Source organism: Mesoplodon bidens (genome assembly GCF_964165515.1).
Source record: "Mesoplodon bidens genome assembly, chromosome: 7".
NCBI classification, from domain to species: Eukaryota; Metazoa; Chordata; class Mammalia; order Artiodactyla; family Ziphiidae; genus Mesoplodon; species Mesoplodon bidens.
In genome coordinates, this window is record NC_138164.1 from 30,773,806 (window position 1) to 30,796,819 (window position 23,014).

A 23,014-nucleotide genomic window follows, 5' to 3' on the forward strand; every position below is an offset into this window, starting at 1 on the left:
TTAGCATGGAGGAAAATAATTCCACCATTCAGAAATCCTTCTGTGTTCTTGAGCAAGTTGTAGTTTCCATGTTGTAAACAATTGCTGGCCATACCTTGGTGCTGAACATTTTAGGACACAGTAACTAAAGAAATTAAATTTATATCCTTTAATGAGTGAGTATTAGAATATTGACCTTTTCGTGAGCAGAAGCATTAGCTACTGGACACAAAATAAAAACAAACAAAATCCCGCACATCTTTTGTTCGTATATTTTTAGAAAAAAGTATTGTATCTTGTAGCACCCTAATAACTGAAGAGTTTCTTTCAATAAAATGATGTAATACTATTTAAAGATTGATCAGCATGTATTTACCCCAGAAACTGGAAAAACATATTTCTGGTTGTGAAAAAGAGTTAAATTGTCTTGTTGGATATTTCCATTGATGACCTCAGAAAATTTTTTTCTTGTGGTTTGTGGAGTGAGATCTTACCATCCTTTACCTGGCCCAAATAATTTATATGTGAAAATAAAATTAACTTTTATAAAGTCCTCAAATATCTTTGTTATCTTTTATGGAATAAAAAATTATCTTCATAATTATTTTGAAATATTAAAATTATTCAAATTTTGTTTTTCTTATTACAAAACATACAAATTATTGTAAAAAATCTGGACAAGTAAAAAAATTAAATGATTATTAGTGTTTAGATAGTGAGATTATAGATTACTATACAGATGTTCACTTATGGTCTTTCACATATTCACATACTCATTTTTACAGAATGATAATTTAGAACATATTATTTGGACTTTTTAAAAAAAGTAACACTATATCTTGATTATCTTTCTATGCCAATTAAAGATTCTTCTACAATATTTAAGTGGCTTATATTAATGTACCACAAATTTTAAAAGATTATGTCATTAGACATTTAGGTTTTTCAGTGTTTTAAAAATAAACACTGCTCTGACGAATATCCATGCTGCTAAACATTTGAAGATACACTCATGTTGATTTCCCTCAGTATAAATTCCAAGAAATGGATTTGCTTGTTCCAAAAAAAAAAACTTTTTAGAAAATTTTTGGTTTATATAGCCAATTGCTCACCAGAAATGTTGTAATATGAATTATCTTTAAGTAAAACCATATGAAATACATCATTTTTATGTGGCGCTGATGGTGGTCTTGTTTAATTAAAAACACCAGTAGGAAGTTTCCACTGTTAGAAAGTAGAAAGAAGGGAAGGAAAAAGACAATGGTCACAGAGCAAACAAACATTGGAAAAGTTGTTTTCAGTATCAGGCTAAGATCTACTCTTAGTTTGGAATAGACTTTCTCAGAAGAGTAGGCAAATTATCAAGTTAACAGACTTTAGGTGAGATTTTGCTTTTCCTTTTCAAAACCTTATCTCTTATAGCCCTTCTTTCCCCCACTTTTCTTCAATTTGTCTCTCCTATTTAGATATTCTTTCCTCCATAAATGGCACCACTGACATTTGGATAGTTATCCTCACTGGGTCTTTTTTTTTTTTAACATTTATTTATTTATTTGGCTGCATCGGGTCTTAGTTGTGGCATGCAGTATCTTTTTAGTTGTGGCACGTGGGATCTTTAGTTGTGGCATGCGGGACCTAGTTCCCTGACCATGGATCGAACCCGGGCCCCCTGCATCAGGAGCGTGGAGTCTTAGCCACTGGACCACCAGGGAAGGCCCCATCGGAGGGTCTCTCCAACGTGAAGCTCATCACGTAGTTCAGGTCATAGGCCAGGGACAATGAAAGCTGACTTGGTACGTTGGGATAGTAACATGCCTTTCACCACTGTCTCATCAGCTGATCAGTTATAGGAATCCTGACATCACCTTGTATTTTAAAAGAGCTAATTTTTTAATCAAATAATACAATTTTTTTTTACCATTTCAGGATATAATAGGAGTTATTTCTCTTCACTATTTAACTGTTAACTTCTTATCACAAAATTATCAGTTTTAGAGAGTGTTGTCATAAATACAGTAACCTATTATTTATTACCTCTTATAATTCTCAAAATGTGTTATCTGGATCAACAGCATCAGCGTCACCCAGGCACTTGTCAGGAATGTAAATTCTCAGGCCCTATCCCACTCCTACTGAATCCCACACCAGAAATTCTGGGTGTAGGACCCCCAGCTCTGTTTTAACAAGCCATCCAGGATTCTGATGCATGCTGAAGTTGAAGGACCACTGATTTAAGACAATATTCAGGTTTCCAGGAGTCTTGCTAAGTCAAGATGATTTTGGAAGAATGTAATTTAATAGTAAGAAAGACTTCTCTCTCATCTCTCCATGTATTTGAATTAGTTGTGGCAAACAAAGCCTCAAAGATAGCTTTAAAATATGTGTAGGATAAACCCCTTCTCCCCAGAAAATAATAGGATAATTGTTACTTTTCAAATTATTGAGGCTGGAAAGTTGTGTTTCTTAGGAATGTTGTGATGCTATACTCTTCATTTAGCTGAGTACAGCTGAAAAAAATGTTTCCCATTAGTTCTCCTTATTTTCCCAGTCGTTAGATATACCCGCTCCATCAGATTTCTGGTTACTATGAGTAAAAGTTTTGATGTCATCATTTATTCAATTGTTTTCACTTGCAAAAACATACAATATGCTGAGAGAAACTAATCTCACTGGCCTTTCTTCATAAGCATTATCCAGTTAAGACAATGGGATGATTTTTTTGATTTGTGAAGAAAATCTTTGCTTGGGTTAAGAAACAAGGTTAATGTCTTCTTGGAAAAATGAAGTTGCTGCTAACATTTACAGGGAGCTAAGTAGCATATCGATTGTTAAGGATAAAACTGTTATATATATATGTGGCATAAGATATATGTGGCTGCTGTGCCTTACTTTTGAATCAGGTGAACGGGTCCCAGGAAAAATCAACTATCCAAAGAGAACAAGGACCTCCTTCATCAGTCAGTTTCCTTAACCAGGACTTTTCTAAGGATGGCCACAGAGGAAAATACAGGAAGGCATAGGCTTCAGGCAGCAGGTGCATGAAGGCCCATTAAATGAGGCAAGAGGAGAGAAGCCTTGTTGCTTAAACCTCGCTGGGTCTTGAGACCGTTCTGACAAACTGCCCATGCACTTTCAGCTTTTCAGGATGTGGTCAGAACTACTTCTTCCTGCACTTGCGAACAGAGGGCAGGAGAACCCATGGCTGCTAGCAGAAGGGGGAGTGGGAAACAAGAGAGAAAAGTAGAGAGATGCAGAAAGCGTGTTTTACTGCTCAACCCGCCCCCCCACCCCGAACCATGATGTCTTGTTTCCCTTTCATTTATAAACGAGATTACCTACTCTAGGTAATAAAATAAAAAAAATGTAAAATGATTCTGTTTAATTTATCACATTGTCATTTTACTTTTCTCATGAGTGAATACATTGTCTCTTCAGAAATGTGTATAATATACTCAAGCTAAATTTACTCATATGCACAAGTATCTGAGCTTAAGAATTGGTCTAAATCTGGTAAAGAATGAATTACACTATATAAAAAAATCACCAAGACTTCTCAGTTATTGAGAGTATGTTGGATTTAAATAAGGCAAACACATTTCTAAGAAACGTGTACAGAAAGGAAGCATAAATGGAGTGAAGATGTACACAAGACCCATTGCATTTTTTGGTTATAGTTGAAAACAAATGACTAAATAAGGAATCAGCATCCATTCTATTAAAAAAGCACTCTTACAAAATAAGATTTTGGAAAAGAACTTAAAATATTAAAAAAATGTTTGGAATATGTCTCAATTTAATTTATCACAATCAAGCATGGATTCCATTATTAGGACTGATTTTAATAATTAGATTGCAGTGCAAAGTCATACATTCAACAAAAATGTAACAAGTGTGGACATGCAGAGAGAAAGTAGTGAATTTAAAACGAGGGGTCCTTTATAATATTTATATTTCTTACTGAAAAAAGAGAAAGATTTACTGTTTTCTTAAATTTTGAATCCCAGACATGGAGTCAAATTCACCAGTCAGGAAATGACTGAAACCCAATGATAGAAGTCACTCACACTGTAGTAAGGCACTAACCATAAAGAGTCCAGGGTAAAGTTTGTTCAGGGCGAGCAGCAGGTCTGTATAATACTACTTTGTTTGTAGCCATCAGTGAATTTCATTTTAAGCATAATCTGCGTTGTGGAAAATGATTGATACAATCTCAATGAAATCATCATATGATGAAAAGAACACATTAAGCATTACACTTAAGAGAACAGGACACCACATTTGAAAATAATGTTAAGAGAAAATCATATTTCTGAAAGCACATTAATGATATCTTTCAAAATACACTGATACACTGATACTAGAGCTGACTGGGTGGTGTCAAATCAGAAATTTCCAGTTTACTAAAGAGTCTCTATTTGCTGAAGAACTGCTCACTTTTATATTTTCAGTGTGAAATATGCAGACAGAACTTGATGCTTTTAAATTATTCTATCTAAATAACAACCTGTAATAGTTACATAAAACTCTAGGATTGATTTGGGTAATTATCTATTGGGATTTTTCTGACCTAGAGTAAAGGGAAAGGAAACAAATATTTATTAACAGAAAAAGCTTCCAAATAAGTTTGTCAACACATTTAGCTCTTAAAGCAATACTATATCAATGTTTATTGGTGGTGTGGGAAGTCACCTGATAGGATGAATTAAAATTCTTAGACTATTTAAAATAAGATGAGCATTAATTTTCTTCTGAAAGATGAGTGCTAAAATGAGCATTTTTGTTCTCAGTGATTTCAAGATGCAAGACTTTCTATTAAATAATTAATAACTTATGAGTACCTAACTCAAAAATATCCTTGGAGGATAATAATACTACGGTTACCTTTTAAAGTTGTCATGAAGATAACAGTGAAAATGCATGTGAAATGTCTAGAATAATGCCTGGAATATAATAAAATCTTTCCTTCTCACATTCATGGGGACAAGAACTCCTTCTCTGACTCTGCTCTTGTACCTTTTGGACTTTCTATGAATACTTGCTTATTATTGCATGTTGAAACTATTAAAAAAAGAGTTTTGCATTATATGTGGTTCAAATAGAAATTGGAAGAATCTAAAGTCACACAGAGCCTAAAGTAAAATGATCTGAAGTCTAGTTTTGGCAACTTACCTAGATGGGTTAGATACTTGGGTAACTATTTAGCATCTGAGGCTTTGGCTAAAAGCAAATTCCATAAGCTCATGGGATTTATGTGGTTATATTAGTCATTTTTGGGGCGGTGGGAATGAAATGTTTTCCCCAATTTCCCTATGTTTAATATAGTCTCATAATCTTTTTTTCAAAGTTTCTACTGAGAAACTCAGCTAATTCACATACCCTAAAGACACACATACACAAACACACAAATATAAACCAAGTGCATTTATGAATTATATATATATAAACTAGATGTGTACAGATAAAAAAAGATGTATATAAATTAAGTACATACACCAAATATATAAACTAAATATAAACTACATATAAATAGATGAAATTGTATATATAAACTCTAATATACCTAAATAAACTAAAAATACAATATAAAAGTAAATTAAGTATCTATGTCAATATCTATGTCCATATCATACTTTGATCTACATATCCATTATAACTGGGTGTTGGCAAGGTGCTAGGAATTATGCTAGGCATACAAGATAAAAATATAGTTTCTGTATTCATGAAGTAGATTAAAATATATAATATAGTGTTTATACCTGACATAATAGAACACTAACAAAGAGAAATAATGGTAGAGGAAAGAGCAGCCCTGCATATTAGGTGGTTGGACAAGGCTTTATAAGACAGGTGGCAATAGACTTTTATGATGATTAGTAGTTCATCAAGAGGAAAAGGATTAGGAGGGATCAGAAAAAAAACATGGCAAAAGTGATAGTAACATGACAGTACATGGCTTGCTTTTGGGTGGAGGTGCATGACTGTGGCTTGAACCAAGAAATTTGAGTTGAGATAGTTGTTAATAGCAGAAGATTAAACTGAAAATGAATTGAAGAATTGCCTACACTGAGCTAAAAACATTTGGTACTATATTCCAGAGGCAAATATATTGTAGGCAATGTGAATGAGGAATAATCCCCTTTCTTTCAGAAATTTAAAGTGGAAATTGGAAGGGATAGAAACAAGCAGACTTAAAGTTAAGACAGATTGTGAAGAGAAGTCTAAACTCGTGCTTCTCAAACTGTAATGTGTACAAGACTGGCCTGGAGACCTTGAAAGAATGCAGATTCTGACTTGGTGTGTCTGTGGAGACATAGGCTGCTGGCCTGCAGACCATGCTTTGAGCAAGGAGGGGTCACAGTCTGAGAGGACTGATGAGAGGTCATTCCTGGCATGAATGGTATAGGGTGGGATAACTGGGAGCTGCCTCTAAGTGGACCAGTAGACCTTCCTGAACTACTTGGGAGGTGGAGCTGAATTAGTAGGAAGAATAGACAGAGAGGTGAGGGAGCAGCCAAGATGATGTTGTAGAAATAACCTGAGCTCACCTCCTATCACGAGCACACCACAATAACTACTATCTGTGAGACAACCATTGATGAAAAAGACTGTAACCTACCAGAAAAGATCTTCTAAAACTAAAGACATAAAGAAGGAACCAAAATGAGACAAGTAGGAGGGGTGGACTTGCAATATAATCAAATCCCATATCCCTGGGTAGGCAACCCACAAACTGGAGAATAGTTATATTGCAGAGGTTCTCTCAGAGGAGTGAGAGTTCTGAGCCCCACATCAGGCTCCCCAACCTGGGGGTCCTGCACTGGGAAAATGAGACCCCAGAGCATTTGGCTTTGAATGTCAGTGGGGCTAATTTTGGGAACCCTACAGGAGTGGGGAAAATAGAGACTTCACTCTTAAAGGGTGCACACAAAATCTCATACACACTGATAGCCAGGGCAAAAGCAATAAGATGACAAGAGCCTGGACCAGATCTACCCGTTGTTCTTGGAGGGTCTCCTGGAGAGGCAGTGGGGTGGTTGCTCCTCACGCTGGGTACATGGACACTGGTGTAAGCCATATTAGGGAACATTCTATCACATGAACACTGCTGCTGGTGCTGCCATCTTGATTCATTAGTGCCAAGACCCAGCCCCACCCAACAACCTAGAGGCTCCAGTGCTGGGACGCCTCAGGCCAAACAACTATTTGGGGAGGAACACAGCCCCACCCATCAGCAAACAGGCTGCCTAAAGACTTCCTGAGCCCACATCTGCTTCTAGACATGTCTCTAGACATGACCCTGACCCCAGAGGGCCAAACCTCGGCTCCACCCACCTATGGGCAAACACTAGCCCTTCCCTCCAGGAATCCATCACTAGCCTCTAGACCAGCCTCATGCACCAGGGGGTATATACCAGGTACAAAAACTGTGATCCTGAAGCCTGCAGACTCAGCCCACCCACAGCAGCCCAGACCTGGGGTCAGCTGAACCCTGACCCTGTCCATTAATAGGTCAATGCAAGTTTTGGGACACCTTGGACCCCATACCCAACTGTGTCAGGAACCAGCCAAGCCCCACCAATGATCCAAAACAATCTCTGGGATCCCTAGGCCCTCCACTCAGAATCCAGGAATCAGCTTTGCCTGCCAGTAGTCAAGCACTTACCCCAGGACCTGGCTTTACACTCCAGTGGGCAGGCAACAGCCCTGGAGTTCTCAGGACCCTGACTCCACCGAAAACTTCCCTAACCTGGGAAATAACCAGACAAGTCCAGGAAATGCAGAGATTCCCATACAGGATGAACACAAAAAGGAACAAACCAAGACACACTGTAATCAAAATGACAAAAATTATAAAGACAGAATATTAAAGACAGCAAGGGAAAATCAACAAATAACAAGGGAACTCCCATAAGGCTATAAGCCTACTTTTCAGCAGAAACTCTGCAGGCCAGAAGGGAGTGGCCCATATATTTAAAGTGGTGAAAGGGAAAAGCCTACAACCATGTTTATATACTCTATTCCACAAGGATTTTATTCAAATTTGAAAGAGAGATCAATGGCTTTACATACCAGAAAAAGCTAAAAGAGTTCAGCACCACCAAACCAGCTTTAAAACAAATGTTAAAGCAACTCCTCTGGGTGAAAAAGAAAAGGGCATGATCAGAAACAAGAATATTATGGGGCTTCCCTGGTGGTGCAGTGGTTGAGAATCTGCCTGCCAATGCAGGGGACACGGGTTCGAGCCCTGGTCTGGGAAGATCCCACTTGCCGTGGAGCAACTAGACCCATGAGCCACAGCTACTGAGCCTGCACGTCTGTAGCCTGTGTTCTGCAACAAGAGAGGCCGTGACAGTGAGAGGTCTGCACACCACGGTGAAGAGTGGCCCCCGCTCACCACAACTAGAGAGAGCCCTTGCACAGAAACCAAGACCCAACACAGCCAAAAATAAATCAATAAATAAATAAAATAAAATAAAAAAAAGAATATTATGAAATGAAAAAGCTCACAAGTAAAGGCAAACATACAGTAAGAGTAAGAAATCATCCACACACAAAGTTAGTAGGGAGGTTAAAAGACAAAGATAGTAAAATCATTTATATCCACAATAAGCAGTTAAGGGATACATAAAAAATATTAGATGTAAAATATCAAAAACAGTAATCATGAGAGGAGGAGAGTACAAGTGCAGGGTTTTTTGTTTTGTTTTGTTTTTTGTTTTGTTTTTTTGCTGTACGTGGGCCTCTCACAGTTGTGGCCTCTCCCATTGTGGAGCACAGGCTCCGGATGCACAGGCTTAGTGGACATGGCTCACGGGCCCAGCCACTCCGTGGCATGTGGGATCCTCCCGGACTGGGGCACAAACCCATGTCCTCTGCATCAGCAGGTGGACTCTCAACCACTGTGCCACCAGGGAAGCCCAAGTGCAGGGTTTTTAAAATACATTTTGAATTACGAGATCAGCAACTTAAATCACGTATATATATAGACTGCTATACAAAAACCTCATGGTAACACAAACTAAAAATCTATAATAGATACATATACACACACACAAAGGGAATTCAAACCTAACACTAAAGTTAGTCATCAAATCGCAAGAGAAAAGAACAAAAGGAGAAGAAAGGGCAAACAACCCCTACAAAAACAAATCCAAAGAATTAACAAAATAACAATAAGGACATATGTATCGATAATTACCTTAAATGGAGATAGACTAAATGCGCCAACCAAAAGACATAGAGTGGTTGAATGGATAGAAAACATAAGACCCACATATGTGGTGCCTACAAGAGACTCACTTCAGATCTAGAGACACATACAGACTGAAAGTGAGGAGATGGAAAACTATTCCATGAAAATGGAAATCAGAAGAATGCTGGAGTAGCAATACTCATATCAGACAAAATCAACTTTGAAATAAAGACAGTTACAAGAGATGAAGAAGGATATTACCTATTGATCAAGGGGTCAATCCACATGAAGAAGATATAGCAATTGTAAATATATATGCACCTAACACAGGAATATCTAAATATATAAGGCAAATATTAACAGACATAAAAGTAGAAATTGACAGTAACACAATAATAGTAGAGGGCTTCTTTAACTTGTCACTTACATCAATGGACAGATCATTCAGACAAAATCCACAAGGAAACAATGGCCTTAAATGACACATTAGATCAGATGGGTTTAATAGATATATATAGAACATTTCATCTAAAAGATGCAGAATACACATTCTTTTCAAGTGCATATGGAACATTCTCCAGGATAGATCACATGCTAGGCCACAAAACAGTCCTCAGTAAACTAAAAAAACTGAAATTGTATCAAACATCTTTTCCAAAAACAATGCTATGAGAGTAGAAATTACAAGAAAAAAACTTCAAAAAATACAAACATGTAGAGGCTAATCAGTATGCTACTAAACAACCAATGGATCACTGAAGAAATCAAGGAAGAAATTAAAAAAATACATAGAGGCAAATGACAATGAAAACATGATGAACAAAAACCTATGAGATACAGCAAAAGCATTTCTAAGAGGGAAGTTTATAGCAATACAAGAAAAATCTCAAATAAACAACCTAACCTTACATGTAGAACAACTAGAGAAAGAAGAACAAACAAAGCCTAAAGTTAGTAGAAGGAAAAAAATAATAAAGATCAGAGCAGAAATAAATCACATAAAGTCTTAAAAAAATAGAAAAGATCAGTGAAACTAAAATCTTGTTCTTTGAAAAGATAAAATTGATAAACCTTTCACAAACTCAGCAAGAAAAAAAAAGGGAGAGGACCCAAATCAATAAAATCAGAAATGAAATAGAAGTTACAACCAACACCACAGAAATACAAAGTATCATAAGAGACCACTATGAACAACTATATGTCAATAAAATGGACAACCTAGAAGAAATGGACAAATTCTTAGAAAGGTATCTTCTTCCAAGACTGAACCAGGAAGAAATAGAAAATATGAACACACCAATTACCAGTAATAAAATTGAATCAGTTATTTAAAAACTCCCAAAAAACAAAAGTTCAGGATCAGATGGCTTTATAGAAAAGCATTAACACTTATCCTTTTGAAACTATTCTAAAAAAATTTCAGAGGAAAGAACACTTCCAAAGGCATTCTATGAGGCCACCATTACCCCGACACCAAAACCAGACAAAGATATGAAAAAAAAAAAAGAAAATGACAGGCCAATATCACTGATAAACATAGATGAAAAATCCTCTCTAAAATAATAGGAAACCAAATCCAACAATACATTAAAAGGATCATACACCACTATCAAGTGGGATTTATCCCAAAGATGCAAGGAGTTTTAAATATCTGCAAATAAATCAATGAGATACACCACATTAATAAATTGAAGAGTAAAAACCATATGATCATCTCAGTAGAAGCAGAAAAAGCTTTTGATAAAATTCAACATCGATTTATGATAAAAAAACTCTCCAGAACCTGGGAATACAGGGAACCTACCTCAACATAACAAAGGCCATATATGAGAAAACTACAACTAACATCATACTCAATGGTGAAAAGCTGAAAGCATTTCCTCTAGGATCAGGAACAAGACAAGGATGTCCATTCTTACCACTTTTATTCAACATAGTTTTGGAAGTCCTTGCCTCAGCAATTAGAGAAGAAAATGAAATGAAATTAATACAAATTGGAAAGGAAGAAGTAAAAGTGTTACTACTTGTAGGTAACATGATACTCTACATAGAAACGCCTATAGACACCACCAAAAAACTACTAAAAATATATAAACAGCTCATACAAGTCAACATCAAAAACAAACAAACAAACAACCACAAAAACTTGATTAAAAAATGGGCAGAAGAATTGTATAAACGTTTTTCCAAAGCGGAAATGCAGATGGCCAACAGGCATATGAAAAGATGCTCAACATTGCTAATCTTCAGGGAAATGCAAATCAAAACCACAATGAAGTATCACCTCACACCTGTCAGAATTACTATCATCAAAAAGAACACATATAACAAATGTTGGTGATGATATGGATAAAAGGGAACACTTGTACGTTTTTATTGGGGACATAAATTGGTGCAGCCACTGTGGAAAACAGTATGGAGTTTGCTCAAAAAACTAAAATTAGAACCACCTCGCAATGCAACAATTCCACTCCTGAGAATATATGTGAAAGAAACAAAAACACTAATTTGAAAAGATACATGCACCACAATGTTCATAGCAGCATTATTTACAATTGCCAAGATGTGGAAGCAACCTAAGTGACCATCAACAGATGAATGTATAAAGAGATCTGGTATATATATACAATAGAATACTACTCAGCCATAAAAAAAAACAAAATTTTGCCATTTGCCACAACATGGATGGACTAGGAGGGCATTATGCTAAGTGAAATAAGTCAGACAGAGGAAGACAAATACTGTATGATGTCATTTATATGTTTAATCTAAAAAGTAAAACAAATAGTGAATATAACAGAAAAGAAGCAGACTCACAGATATAGAGAACAAACTAGTAGTTACCAGTGGAGAGAGCAGGGGAGAGGCAATATAGGGGTGGGGGAGTGGGAGGTACAAATTATTGGGTGTAAGATAGGTTCAAGGATGTTTTGTACAACACGGAGAATATAGCCAATATTTTGTAATAACTGTAAGTGGAAAGTAAACTTTAAAAGTTGTATATAAAAAAGGAATAGACATAGAGGCAAGCAGGGCACATTACAAGAAAAATTAATTTGGAAAAAAAATTATTAAAATTTCATGGTGGGAGCAGTTCCATATAACTAATGATCCACAATAATTTTTCCTGTCTTAAAATAATATGGTGAAGATTAATAATTATTTTCCCAAAATACATGAGTGTTCTGTGGGATATGGTGATGTTTACATGTTGTACTTTCCCAAATGACAAACTTACTAATCCTATTCCATATGACCAGTGTTTTGAAATTAAGCTTTGATCTGCTTTTAGTTGATAGAGATTTTCTCATCCTTTGAACTCCAAAGTCTTCCCATGACCCTGCATGCTCAGATGGCTCTCCACCACTAATGTCTCCTCCTTTTCACCTATCAAAATAAACTATTTTAGTATTTTGCGTTTTATTCCGCTTCGTCAATCCTCCTGTTGACATAGCAGACATCCTGAAATGGCCAGCCCTCACCCTGTCTAGGCAAATTCCCCCACAAGTGCTGTGAATTCCATCTATGTTCCCCCCTTTCAGGATTTAGTTTCTTTGGTTACCTCATCCTCTTCTTGTTTCTTAAATCTCTCCCTTCATAGAGTCTTTGCCATCTCAATTTAAACATGTTCAAATAGCTTTATTCAGTAAAAATCTCTTAGCCTGTGTTCCCATCTAGCTACTGCCCTCTTGTCTTTCCTTTACACTATATTTGGCACTTTTTCACCTGACATGCATTCACTAACCCACTGAAATTTGATTTATATCCCCTCCCCAAAATGGCTTAACTGAAATGACTCTTGCCAAGTCACTGATAAACAGCTAAGTGACATGGGCACTTAAATACCTTCTTTTACTCGACATGTGGTTCATTTTCATGCCAAAGTTTCCTTTCTCTCTCATCAGAGGCTCCTTTATCAGGCTCCTGTGAGAACAGTTTCTTCTGTTCTTTTCTGAATTTGATGGAAGTTCCTCCTCAGACTTTAAATTTTTTCCACTTAGTCTTTAAAATTTGGTTTTCCCAAGTATAAAGCATGTGGGTATTATACCTATTTCAGGATTCTTAGGAATAACAAGGCTGTAGTAACATAACTGTATGCTACTGACATAGTTTGGATTCAATAACTAGTAGCTAGAAGAGGAAGTATGGTTGTTAGAACTTTAGACTTTGGACTCAGACTTCCTCCTCTGCTACTTTTCAGCTTGTAGCTTTAGGAAAATTCCTCAACCTGTTTTCCTTTATATCCTCATCTGCAAGATGGAGATCACAGATCACAGCTTCATAGTGTGAGGACTCAGTGATGTGTGCTCAAAGTACTTAGTACAGTGCCTGGTAAATAATAAGTTCTCAATTATTATTAACTTTAATAAAATACCTTATTTTTTTACTCATTTGGCCATAAAATGTCCCTAAACCAGCTTTAACTTTCCATTTGTCATTCAACGACCCCAACCCTTCTCAACATTGAACTTTTAAAAAAATTTTCTATTTTTTTTCTTTGAGTAGCTTTAATTTATCTTTTAAAAAGGATTTAACCAATGTGAACACATTTGCTCCTGGCAGTTTCTAATTCATTTGCTCAAGATCTCTTCCGCTGAGTGAAGGACATCCCTTCATACTGCTTAACTTTGAAAGAAGCCAGGTCTACTCTCATTTTTGGAATTTTTGAAACCACTCAAGAGGAGGGTAGGATGGTGTAAAGGCACTGGGACTGGGACCCAGAAGCCCAAGATTCAGAGCCTTGCTCCCCCACCAAATCATCTTATGACTTTGGTCAACACCTACCCTTCTGGACTTTAGTTTCTACAACTGAAAAATGAAAATATCTGCTTCAACTATAAAGCACATAGAGAAAACATCCAAAATTATGATTGTGAAAATTTGTAAGATACCAAATTACAAAGCACTCTACAAATATGTGATGTACCTAGAACTGCTTTATTTACAATATCCTTTGACATCTTGATGATCTAAATTTTGGTTATCATCACAAAATAAGTTTATAGGCTTTATGGCTCATTTAACTGTGCTGCTGTAGCTTCCTGTCCTCACTTAATCTGGGCTCCTCTTTCTAAGGACCCACTAGCGCTCTGCTCCAATGGTTTTGAGTATTTTAATCTTAATGTTTCAAAACTTTTCAAATAATGATTCTTCTCTTCTATCTTAATGGCACATTGGAAGAAAAATAAAAACAAATACTAACTGTCCTTAGAGACACATAACTAGAAAGAAAAAAAAAAGCCCCAAACCCAAAACAATAACAAAAACCATAGCTATTAGCTAAAAACGTTGCCTCTTGAAAACAAAATCATGTCCCTTCTTGGTTCCAGAAAAATACTTTAAAATTGGAAGAGAAAAATAAGACATGATAAATAAGACAGGCTGATCGATTCAAGTACAATTTTGGTGAAAACATTCTCTCTAAGGGGACGATATTGGTTGATGAGTTTCCACCTGGTATCTAAGCCAACTGTAATTACATTGGCACTAAGGATATGCTCACAGTTGATTCAAATTTGGATTGTACGTGACTGTGCCACTTTTTTGTGTGTTATGTGTAATCAACTGAATGAACCGAATATGAAAAACACTTAACACATGCAGTTTAACCAGGAGGATGATGATTCTGCCAGTACTAAGATTTATCTCTGATGGGTTTTCAGTCAGCTAAATTGGGAAGCTTATAATTTTCTACCAATTTAGACTAAATTTTCTCCAATGGAAAGTGCATCGGTGGTGGGTGGGTGGAGCTCCTCTATTAACTTAGCACCCATAGTTTGCCAGTGTGGGAATTTATGCATTTGTGTTTCATGTTCAAGGTTTTTTTCTGATGCAAGAATAATGTCATGAAGTTTAAACGTGTCATAGTTTTCTTCCATATTTTCCTTAGCTTGTAACTTGCCAAAATATTGAGATGTTTTGCAAAGATCATTAAATGTATTTTTTTTTTGGGTTTTAGTCACATATTTCTAGTATCTTGTTTGCAGAAAATCTTACTTGCTCTTTCTCCAGCTGGACGTGATCTCTCATATACTTTTATTTTTGGAGATCTTTTATGGCATGTTTCACTTTATTTTAGTTTATCGATACCTATATGTGTTCTATTTGTCCCATTATAATGTAAAACAGCCTTGAGAAAAGATGCTATATACACACTGTATTTCCAATATCTCGAATAGATGAGGTGCTTAAAAGACAAAGTACATAAATCAATCAAAAAATACCTACGTTGAATAACAACAACAAAAGATTTATAGTCCCTGAGAGTAGACAGAAAGATCTAGTGGAAAATGTCTCTTGACTTGAGTAAAAAAACAAGCACTGCTGTTTTCTGGTTACTAAGGAGTTTAGGAGTTGGTGTGACCTTAGGCAACATGTTTATTCTGTTATTTTTTATCTGTAAAATGGAAATATTTTATGTCAACCTCACAGAACCAATGAGAAGCTCTAAGTTAGGAAATATATGTAAGGGTGTTTGTGAACTCCAAAGTGCTATATAAGTGTGAGAAATCAAACCATATGTGAAGGGGAATCTGGGGCTTTTGTTAATACCCACATTTAACTGGGTTTGAAGTCCTTAGGAGAAATTTATGAGCCATACATTAAGTATACGGAAGAATGCCTCCTTATAATAGGCACTCAGTATATACTTGATGAACTGAATTATTGATAACTTCAACTATCAAAGGGTTCCCTTAGAGAGTCAAGGGAATTGTGCTCTGAGTTGGCACACAAGAATTAGAAACTGACAGCTAGCATGTGACTTTGTGTGCACATGTCACACATGGATTTTAGATTTGTGCTCAGATTATAATTCCACAGGGCTTTGGATCCATTCCAGAGAGCTGTTTAGTTGTGTAGGATTTTACCTAGAGGGCTCAACAAGGACTATTTCTTGAATTGTTCAACAGAAATGTGCTCAGAAATTACCCTTGAGCCGTCCAGCTACTGGATATCTAAAAGCTGTCCCAGAGGCAAGAAATACCTAAAATTTAGAGTGGTTAAGGCAAGTAGATGCTGAAGGCAGGTTTCATTAGTGGTTGTTGCCAAATGGAGTCATAGCAGTTGTTAAGAACTATACCTTATTTACTTTATTCATAAACTATTTATTGAATCCCTACTCTGGGCCAACCACTGTGTCAGAAATGGGGATTTATGTGAGGGCAAGAAGGATGAAAATTTCTGCCATCATGAATAAAACTCCTTAGGAATAGCTGTTGGAATGTACTGTCTCCAGAAGCTGGGGTTAGTAGATAACTCACTAATGGAAGCAGCTGTATCTCTGGGATCCATGAATGGCACACACTGACAGGAACACCTATGGAGGGAAACCAGAGGTTTCTCTACTATCTCAATGTGAAACATCCTGACATGCAAGGAGATAATTGATTTTTAAAAATAAACTTTTATTTTCCTAAAAAGAAAAATTATATCTTGATTCCCATATCAACTTACATTGATTAATTATTCACATCTGTGTGCAGTTTTCCTCTCTTGCATTACTTATCACTTTCTAGCTTATATTACAGTTAACTTTTCTTAAAGGGAAGATAGACTAGAATTAAGCAAAATTGTCATAATTGCTGGAAAATCTATGTACAAAGATCCCCATGCTGTAAGAGAAGTCTAAAATAGTTTTTTAAAAGTTGAGTGACTCAGTAACATTCTCTTCCCATGGCCTCTTGACATATTATTTTGACCTATGGTGAACTCCCTTGTACTTTTAGACATCATTATTTAGTATTCATTATGGTACCTTGAAACGATGCCAAAAAATTGAAGAGAGCATGAAAATATTTATGGGATGGAAGTGCATTCTATAGGCTCTTGAGTATCACTCCAAGAAATTGAATGTGTTTGGACAAAATAAGAGAATTGAGGTTAATTAAATAAAAAATAAAATATTTTTCTTTAAAAGATTTACCATTCAGAATGTTTGCCTACATGCTAGATGTATTGGTTAGAGCTTCAGATTAAGAGCATGGGCTTTGAGGTGAGCCTGCTTGGATTTCTACATTTATTATTTATGTGATCTTGGGAAGTTGCTTGGGAAGTTGCTTATGACTACTCTACAGATGAAGAAACTGAGGTTCAGAGAGGTCATTTTTGGTACGTACCTTATAGGTTGTTAGAAGAATAAAATAATGCTATTAAAGCACTTAGCATAGTGCCTACATCCTAATAAATATATATAGCTGTTCAATGATGGAGATATTATTATTCCTAGTCATTTACATCTAAGCATATTTTGGTTAATTCCCTGCCAGATACTGATTTCATTACCATACTATACAATTTTAATGATTATGAACAAGGGTTTTTTAAAATATAAATATTTTTAACTCTTTAAAATCTTTTTTATGGCTTATTTAAAGGGCTTCTGATTCAAACAGAGATCTACTATCTGCTAAATATTTTTACAGATTTTTGAAGGAAAAAGACAAAAATGCTGTTAATCTTGCAAGAGACATTTCTATTAATGATATTTAGTAATCCAATTTGACTATTAATCTTCCATATAAACTTGGAAATGTAAATTCTTGTATATAATATATCAATCAGCTGTCACTGAGGGTTCCCTGTGTGCCAAACTGTTATGTACACAGCAGGGAGATGCTTAATTTAGCTGCAGAGGTTAAAGTTGGCCCCAAGTTCAAAATGAGTTCATGGGTCTAGGATAGAGAGAGATAAAATGTTCTTCCTTCAATTCAATGACACCTTAAAAGTAAGAATAATATATGAAGACATCTATTTGATGTGTCAGTTATCATACTTCTATTTGCAAGTGACAGAAAAATCAACACTCACTGGCTAAAGACAAAATAAAAACAAAACCACAATAACAAAAAGGAAATTTATTGGCTCGCTCAGCTGAAAATAATATATTCAGGTGCAACATAATTCAAAGACTCACCCTATGCAATTGAAAACCTGTTTCTCTACATCTCTCATTTCTGTTTTCCAACATATTCTGTTCCACAGACCATAAAGAAGGCTACAAAATAGCCACCAGTAGCTCATACCCATTTCCTCCCATGTATAAGTTGGTAGAAAAGGGGGACTCTTCCCAGTATTCTTGGGTTAATGCGGGTCACATATTTATCCCAAAGTCAGTAACTGTGGGTGGGGGGATTCAATAGGCTGATGAGCTAGTCCTGGGTTATTTATGCTACCCCTGAGACAAGGGTCCTTCCTAAGAGCCATACAAGGTGAAATGAGGTAGAGGAGGCACATGGAAGAAAAGTATGGGTATTCTTTTTGTGTGTGTTCCAACAAAACTTTAAGTATGGGTATTCTTGCTAGAATAAGGGAGAAGATATGATCAGAGGGCAAAACAACACATGTCCATCATATGGGAAGTATTTAAATTGAGCATGAACCTATCATAATATTGTAGACTCTACAATGTAAATTATGCCCTGAATGGGAATTTGAATTAGATGACTATAAATGCCCTTTTCAACTCTAAAATATGTTTCATATTTGTGATTTCATGAGATGGTGTTCCTAAACTGATATCTGTAAGAACAGAAAATAATCACTTAAACTGATAGCAAGATTGTAGCAGATATGATAATCTGTTCTAAAGTTTATCAAATCATACTACAAACATGACGGGGAGATTATTTTTTTATCAGACTTTTCCCATTAAAACAAAACAAAAACACCAGACACTGGTTTATTATAAGAAGTCAGTTATGATAGTTATATTAGTTTTTGACAAATCATAGCTTCTCCGTGAGACATACTATAATAGTGTTGAAGATGAATTGCCATAACTCTTTCCTCGAGGATCTTTGAATATGTATTTAATTTTGGAGAGAATAAAATAATAATAGGTAACATTTGAGTACCTCCAATATGGTAGCCACTGCCCTAAGAGGTTCACATATGTTACTCAGCTAATTCTATCCCCAACCCTATGAATAGAGTAATATGATTATTTCCGTATCAGAGATGAGAAAGCTGAGGGATAGAGAGATTAAGTAACAAGTAATATGGCTTATAAATTACATAATATATATGTATATACATATATACATATAAACCTATTTGTAATAATATTTATATTATAGTAGTCCAGATTGTCCAAGAATAAAAAGAAGATTGAATTATGATTTAATCAAGATTAATGAATACATTAATATTTTATTTTATTAATCTTACATTTATTAATATAATACATTAATATATATTGTTATTTTTCAAAACTTAATTTTGACAACCAGAAGTTTACTTATTTTTCATTAAACAGTTTTTTACCAAGAATGCCACAACATATTTTATAGTCTTCAGTGACTCAGTTATAAGTAATTTTGAGAAAACATTTAACAAGTCAGTTCCTGAATTTACAAAACTATGTTGAATAACAGGTGACAGAATATTTTTGACTGTGGGATATAAATGACGTAGAGATCAAATAAGCTTGAAAATAATTGCCTTGTTCCTTTTCTGTACTGCATTGTCTTTTGGTTTTTCAATCTATTCTTTTTTTTTAACTTTTTATTTTATATTGTAGTACAGTTGATTAACAATTCTGTATTAGTTTCAGGTGTATGACAAAGTGATTCAGTTATACATATACATGTATCTATTCTTTTCCAAATTCTTTTCCCAGTTAGGTTGTTAAGGAATACCGAGGAGAGTTCCCTGTGCTATACAGTAGGTTCTTGTTGGTTATTTATTTTATTTTATTTTATTTATTATTATTTTAAAAAAATTATTTATTTATTTATTTATTTATTTATGGCTGTGTTGGGTCTTCATTTCTGTGCGAGGGCTTTCTCCAGTTGTGACAAGTGGGGGCCACTCTTCATTGCAGTGCACAGGCCTCTCACTATTGTGGCCTCTCTTGTTGCAGAGCACAGGCTCCAGACGCGCAGGCTCAGTAGTTGTGGCTCACGGGCCTAGTTGCTCTGCAGCATGTGGGATCTTCCCAGACCAGGGCTCGAACCTGTGTCCCCTGAATTGGCAGGCAGATTCTCAACCACTGCGCCACCAGGGAAGCCCTGGTTATCTATTTTAAATATAGCAGTGTGAACATGTCAATCCCAAATTCCCTAACTATTCCTTCCCCTATCCTCCCCCCACCCCCGGCAACCATAATTTCATTCTGTAAGTCTGTGAGCGTGCTTCTGTTTTGTAAATAAGTTTATTTGTATCATTTTTTTTTAATTTTCTGCACATAAGTGATATTATACGATATTTCTCTTTCTCTGTCTGATTTACTTCACTCAGTATGACAGTCTCTAGGTTCATCCATGATGCTGCAAATGGCATTATTTCATTCTTTTAAATAGTTGAGTAATATTCCATCATATACATGTACTGCATTCTTCTGTAGATGGACATTTAGGTTGCTTCCACGTCTTGGTTCTTGTAAACAGTGCTGCAATGAACACTGGGGTGCATGGACCATGTTTTTACCCGGGTATATGTCCAGGAGTGGGGTTGCAGTATCATATGGTAGCTCTATTTTTAATTTCTTAAGGAACCTCCATACTGTTCTCCATAGTGGCTGCACCAATTTACATTTCCACCAGCAGTGTACGAGGGTTTCCTTCTCTCCACACCCTCTCCAGCATTTATTGTGTGTGGATTTTTTGATGACAGCCATTCTGACTGGTGTGAGGTGATATCGCATTGCAGCTTTGACTTGCATTTTATGGTACTGGCACAAAAATAGAACTATAGATCAATGGATATTGATAGAAAGCCCAGAAATTAACCCATGCACCTACAGTCAACTAATCTATGACAAAGGAGGCAAGACTTTACAATGGAAGAAAGACTCTCTCTTCAATAAATTGTGTTGGGAAACCTGGACAGATACACGGGAAAAAATACAATTAGAACATTCCTTAACACCATACACAAAAATAAACTCAAAATGGCTTAAAGACCTAAATGTGAGACCGGGCACTTCAATCTATTCTTTATATTCATTCCTTTCATTTTGATTTCATAATTTTTTATACATCCTTATTGGAGTATAATTACTTCACAATGCTATGTTAGTTTCTGTTGTATAACAAAGTGAATCAGTCATATGCATACATATATCCCCATATCCCCTCCCTCTGGAGCCTCCCTCCCACACACACTATCCCACCCCTCTAGGTCGTCACAAAGCACAGAGCTGATCTCCCTGTGCTATGCTGCTGTTTCCAACTAGCTATCTATTTAACATATGGTAGTGTATATATGTCGATGGTACTCTCACTTCACCCCAGCTTCTCCCTCCCCCTCGGTGTCCTCAAGTCCATTCTCTATGTCTGCGTCTTTATACCTGCCCTTCCCGGTACCATTTTGTTTTTTAAATTCCATATATATGCTTTAGCATATAGTATTTGTTTTTCTCTTTCTGACTTACTACACTCTGTATGACAGACTCTAGGTCCTTTCACCTCACTACAAATAACTCAATTTCGTTTCTTATTATGGTTGAGTATTATTCCACTGTATATATGTGCCACATCTTCTTTATCCATTCATCTGTCGATGGACATTTAGGTTGCTTCATGTCCTGGCTATTGTAAATAATTCTGCAATGAATATTTTGGTACATGACTCTTTTTGAATTATGGTTTTCACAGGGTGTATGCCCAGTAGTGGGATTGCTGGGTAATATGGTAGTTCTATTTTCAGTTTTTTAAGGAACCTCCATACTGTTCTCCATAGTGGCTGCATCAATTTACATTACCACCAACAGGGCAAGAGAGTTCCCTTTTCTCCACACCCTCTCCAGCATTTATTGTTTCTAGATTTTTTGATGATGGCCATTCTGACTGGTGTGAGGTGACACCTTGGTGTAGTTTTGATTTGCATTTCTCTAATGATTAGTGATGTTGAAAATTCTTTCATGTGTTTTTTGGCAATCTGTATATCTTCTTTGGAGGAATGTCTATTTAGGTCTTCTGTCCATTTTCAGATTGGGTTGTTTGTTTTTTTTGATATTGAGCTGCATGGGTTGCTTGTAAATTTTGGAGATTAATCCTTTGTCAGTTGCTTCATTTGAAAATATTTTCTCCCATTCTGAGGGTTGTCTTTTGGTCTTGTCTATGGTTTCCTTTGCTATGTAAACTATTAAGTTTCATTCAGTCCAATTTGTTTATTTTTGTTTTTATTTCCATTACTCTGGGAGGTGGGTCAAAAAAGATCTTGCTGTGATTCATGTCAAAGAGTGTTCTGCCTATGTTTTCCTCTAAGGGTTTTATACTGTCTTGCCTTACATTTAGGTCTTTAATCCACTTTGAGTTTATTTTTGTGTATGGTGTTAATGAGTGTTCTAATTTCATTCTTTTACATGTAGCTGTCCAGTTTTCCCAGCACCATTTATTGAAGAGACTGTCTTTTCTCCATTGTATATCTGTGCCTCCTTTGTTGTAAATTAGGTGACATTATGTGCATGGGTTTATCTCTGGGCTTTCCATCCTGTACCATTGATCTATATTTCTGTTTTAGTGCATGTCCCATACCGTTTGATTACTGTAGCTTTGTAGTATAGTCTGAAGTTGGGGAGTCTTTTATAATATCAGTATGTTGAAAGACTTTGAGATTTATTGAAAGCAAAATCAGAGAGCAGACACAAGCTTTGACCAAGTTGTGAAGCCCCAAAAGTTTTGTCCTAATATTTTGAATGGGTAAGCCCAGTAAAAACATCGAACCTATTACTATTGCCAATTTTCCAACATGTACACCAATAAATAATTTGAACAAAGATCCTTATATTGGGCTAGGAAGTAGATAGTAAGGATGGGAGTCTGGAACTGGACTATTTACCAGCTGTATGGCAAAGTGGATACTATCACTGGAGGTAAATACACTGTTGATACTTCTTGG